Here is a 6,000-nt window from a genome sequence, read left to right on the forward strand (position 1 = left end):
AAACAAATCCATCATACTCTCCAAAGATTTGTTTTTATTCATCAACAAGAAATAAGCTGACTTCTTCAGCTTGTCCATAATTGTAAAACTCATAATTTTTAAGGATTATTAATGAATAAAGAACTCATTTTTTATCTTCAAATTAAAAATATGTTTCTAGCTTTTGAATTTCATTTATTGATATATTACATGTTCATTTATGGCCAATCAATGCATAATTTGCATTTATAGAACTATTTTGGGCTATAGATCACTATATATATATATTATATTTAAATATATTTTGATAGAGTTTGCAAATTATTATAGTGTATTTATGTATTATGTGGCTCTTGGTAATGACTTATGGGGTAATTTGCTATTTTTGGCTAATCTTGGTATAATTGGTATTTTTTGAGTTTTTAACATTTGCGATCACACAAAAGGTTTGTTGTATTGCTTTGGTAGCGGTCTTCAAAACCCCTCGGTCTTTTGGGTTTCGATTCATTGTTCTTTACACTATTAAGGTAAGATATCTTAACTAAACTTATAGAGAGCATGTTTAGGCACTAATTATGTAAGTACGATGTAGTTGCGCTAAATATTTAAATGAATTGCAAATATAAGTTATGCACACACATCGTACTTAGTTGTGGATATCTAGAGTTGTTATGTATGCATAAGTTGCCCTATATGTTTAACTAATTTGAGTGCAAGATATACCAAAAATGTGATATTTATGATAAGTATCAAAACGACTATAAGTCATTGTGCATTAAATGCAATGTAATGCGAAATGCAAATCGAGTAAGTGCCCATGGTAAGTATGTGATGCAAATGCATCACCCAATAAATTTATTTTATAGTATGCAACACCTTCATGCTCACACACTTCACTTAATTATAAATATCTATGACTCTTATGATTATAGTTTGAAGATCATGCTTGTCATGATTGTAGTTAGCGTAATATGAAGTGTGTTTGTTGTAGGTACATCTGTCTGTGGGTTTAAATTCTCATGCACTTATGAATGTTATAATATGCACGTAATGTGTGTTATCATACTTTGGTTTGTGTATACTATGTTACTTTGTGTGTTTGTATAAATTTGATACATGGTGCATATATAACTACTATGAATATGTGTAAGTCGTGTTCGATGCATACTGTGAATGTTATATATATTGTCTTGTCATATGATGAACTCATTTATTCTTATACGAAAGAATACATGTGAATGTTATAAATTGTTTTGAACTTGTATTTCTTGTTTGCTTGAGAAACATGTGCGTATGATGTATGGTGAGATGGTCAATGAGATTTTGACTTAACTTTCTTATGTAATTATAACTAAGGTGATATATCGATTTATGTGGTAATATATATATATATATATATATGTATGTGTGTGTGTGTGTGTGTGTGCGTGCATGCGCGCGCGCGTGCGTGAGTGTGTGACTTGAATAATGTGTGCATAACTCAAACTATGTAGAAGCTACGTATGTTGAGGTTTAGTTGCTTCGTATTATAAAAATGTATATGTTCACGTATGCATGCATAGAACTCATGTTTGTTTACACATGCTTCGAGGTTCAATTTATGAAATACAATATTTCTTGTAGTGATGATATGATGCATATGATAATATTCTTCTGTATGATATGATTTAAATATCACATGATGTGAAATTATGAATGCATGCGATAAATGTTTAAGTTCAATAGTGAAATATGGCTCATGCAACCTTATTGATTAAATGTGTGATTTTATAATTTAAATGCCATATGAAGTGATGTGCTGCATTTTAATTGTATACATGTTTGTGCCCATATTAGTGGCTATAAACCTTGAGAATGGTCAATTATATTGATACGCGTATGACAATAGTTTTCACTAGATATAGTACTCGTTAAAAAACTGTTTTCAAAGGATTCTCTGCAAGGATGTGCATGACCAAATCAAGTAATCCGACTACAACGGTAAGTCTCTGTGAGAAAGTGCATTGTCTAAAAGCAAATAAACCATGAAGACAATATATTTCTGTGAGGAAGTGCATTGTCCAAAACCAGGCAGATCATTCGTCTAAGACGATAATTCCTTGTGAGGTTGTATATTTTTTAGACCAAGCAATCTGGTGTGGATCTTGTGAATATTTATATGATTAAATAAAATATTATAATGAATTATGATGATCTTCTAAGTTAGTTCAGATCACCAATTATGATTCTATAGATTTGTTTTTTTTGTTGTAACATGATTATATGCTGAACTCAGATTTGAGAATCAGATCTTTATTGATTTTAGATCTTGATATGAGGTTATGATTGTGACATTTATGTTAGTGTATAGGTAAATGACATATCATGCCTACAAATGACTAGATTGACTTATTAGGTAAATGACACTTCATGCATATATAGTTTTATTACAAATAATTGCATTATGATTGCCTGAGTGAATATATCACACCTATGTATCATGATTGATGCGTATCATGAATATCTAACGAAATTACTTAGAAAGTATGCATGTGTGTTTCACACTAGATGGTCAAATATGATTTGACCTATTGTTTATAAGAATTATGAATGCATATGAAAATGATACAATGACCTGAATGTCTTAGATGCATGTATATATTTAATCCAGGACTTATATGTCTTGAATACATATGAATTATGCTTTATGATGTGAGTTCATGTTGAAAGAAATATTAAGTGATAAAATACTTTTAAATGCCTTATGTTCAAATGCTTGAATGGATGACTTATGAGATGTTGTCCTCTTGTTTGTCAATTGATAATCAATTAATAATATATCATGTTTTTACCTTTGAATGCTTGATATATTTTCTTTAAGTTTGAGTTTGGGTTGCTCTACCAAACTTTAACGAGTCTGACCCCATTGCCCAAAGTCTTAACTGTTTTTGAAAATCGCTTTCGCATTATAAGATCTGATTTACTTATACTTAAAAAAAAAATGGTCTCGAAATTTCAATATTTGAATAATAGTTAAAGTTAAAATTTTGGGAGTGTTACAACAATCACCCAAATTATGTTGTTATTTCTACGAGTTCTGGATAGACCAACGACAAAATCTATAATGATGTCACCCCACTTCTACTTTAGAATCTTCAATGGCCACAAAAGACCTTAAGGTCTTTGATGCTCTATCTTCACCTGTTGGTCGGTGAGACATCTCATAATAAAGTCGATGACTTCCTTCCTCATACCGTTTTATCAAAAAATTCTCTAAAGATCCTTAAACCTCCCATAATGAATGGAGTACCTTGATCTATGAGCTTATGCCAAAATATCTTCTCTCATGGTGGGATCATCAAGAACTCATAATCTCTGCATAAAATGAACAACAACATCACTACTGTATGAAAAATGAAAATCTGCTTGCTAGACTCTACCACAAACTTTCTATAACCAAGACTCGCTTTCTGGGCAAGAGTAACCTTGTCTAAAATATCAGGCCTAATGACCATATTCGAGCATAAAATATGGCATGAACTCTCCACAAATGGCTATCAATCGATGAAACTATGCAAAAGATCCCATCCCCTTTGCTTCAAATTCAGCTTTTTCTGCGAAAAGATATACTTGAAACTCTTATGGTCAGAGAAAACTTAAAAAGTCTCACTGTATCGATAATGCCTCCACAGTTTCAACACAAAAATGATTGCAACTAACTCTAAATCATGCATTGGGTAATTTCGCTCATGGGTCTTCAACTGTCTTGAGGTTTAAGCAATCATCCTACCATGCTACATCAACACACAACCCAAGCCAATACCTGAAGCATCTCTATAAACCACAAAGTATCCTGAACCACTGGTAAGGCTAACACTGGGGCTGAGGTTAGCTTTTCCTTGAGAATCCTGAAGCTCTCATCACACTGTGATTCATCATAGGGACTGCTATTCTGGCAAAGTTTTGAATGAAGCTCCTATAATGGCCTGTTAAACCCAAGAAGCTATGAACTTCCATGATGCTCTTTTGCTGCTCCAAGCCATCACTGCTTTAACTTTCGTTGGATCCACCTCGATACCATTATCATAAATAACATGACCCAAAAACATCATTCAATCAACCCAAAATTCATATTTTGAAAACTTAGCATAAAGCTTATGTTCTTGCAGTGTCTCCAACACAATACGAAGATGAATTATGTGTTGCTCATCATCATCTAAATACAATAATATATCATCAACAAATATGATCACAAATTGATCCAAGTACTGATGAAAAACATGATTCATCATATCCATGAAGACTGCTGAAACATTTTTCATCCCGAATGACATCACTAAGAACTTGCATTGCCCATATCAAGTACAAAACATTGTTTTTGGCATGTTCGCTGCCTTGATCCTCAACTAATGATATCTAAACCTCGGGTTTATGTTCGAGAATACCTTAACAGGTTTGAGTCGGTCGAACAGATCCTCGATCCTCGACAATGGGTACTTGTTCGTAATCATCACTTGATTGAGCATCCGGTACACGATGCACAATCTTAAAGAACCACCCTTCTTTTTGATGAATAGAACATGAACTTCTCACTGCAAAACACTCAATCAGATGAAACCTTTCTCCAACAACCCTTTCATCTGTTTTTTTCAGCTTTGTTAGCTCTGTTGGTGCTATACGATATGGTGCTTTGGATGCAAGAGTTATACCAGACACCAAACTGATAGAAAACTTCACATCTCTAAGTAGCGAAAAACTGGGCAATCTTTCGGGAAACACGTTAATTGGATTCTCAACATGTTTAAGAAACCAATGTGACAGTTGGGCTAAGATTGAAAACAACTACTCTAATTGCTCCCCTAATCTCCTGTTCTTCTCTCTTCTTCTCTCCTCCTTCAAAATTTGCACACACTTCGGTCCCAGAATTCTAACAAAATGATGGGACAACATGATGGGACTAAGGAGTAGAACCACATTCAAAGGATGAAAGAGAGAGCATCATTCTAACAATTCCAAAACGATAAACACGTCCCTCACGTAGTCATGTTTAGTCGTTTAGTGCCAAATTTCAAGACACATAGGGCATTACCAACACCATCATTTGCTTTAAAAATGGGCTCCACCCATCTGGTAGGGGCAACTTGTGAATGTCACCAAGTTGATAGAACATCACAAGTTTGAAAAGTACAAGTGGCATCCCTTGCCGTAAGGTTAAAGCTACGTGCACTCGTCAATGACTCAACTCATCTGGTAGAGACAACTTGTGAATGTAAGTTGACGAGACATTACAAGTTCAAAACCATTAGGTGGCATCTCTTACCATAAGGTTGAAGCTAGGTGTACTCGTCGATGGGTAAGAGGACCTCAAGGGTTTTACCAACAGTTTGCCAGCCAAAAGACCTAAGTTGACACCTCAACATTACCTGTCAGCCCATTTGGCTAAGAGTGACTTAGAAAACAGATGGCACATTTGGCAACCTAGCCAAGCAAACTAAGTCAACCGTGGCTCCTATAAGAAACTCCCACCACCGTTATCTATTTCCATTTTTTTGGGAAATTTTCATACACCCACCAAAGCTTTGGGTCTAACTCATGTACACCAAACTTTTGGTGGATCCCAATTTCCCACCAAGGGTTTCACTACAAGAAAATCATGGATTTGCGATGGACGATATCCATCGCTAATCCGTTGCTAAACTGTTTAGCGATGGATAGCGCCCATCACAAATTTTTGGTCGTTAATTAGTGACAAAACTTATCTGTCGTTAGTTCCGTCGCTAATTTGTGATAGATTAGTGATGAACATGATTCGTCGCTAAATAAGTAGCACAAATTTTGTTTTGTGATGGATATTATCCGTCACTAAATTTAAAAAAAAAATAAAAAAATTTGCTTCCTGTCGGGCGGTATTCCGGCAGCAATAAGCCGAACTTGTACCACACTCGATAGGCGTTGCTCAGGGTCTTAGAACCGAGCGGACCGGCCCGCCACTGCGGGGTCTTCTGCACAGAACCGGCATGCTCTCCGGCGTCGCTGTCCTCC

This window comes from Nuphar pumila, chromosome 9, assembly GCF_984573655.1.
Source record: "Nuphar pumila chromosome 9, dmNupPumi1.hap1.1, whole genome shotgun sequence".
NCBI classification, from domain to species: Eukaryota; Viridiplantae; Streptophyta; class Magnoliopsida; order Nymphaeales; family Nymphaeaceae; genus Nuphar; species Nuphar pumila.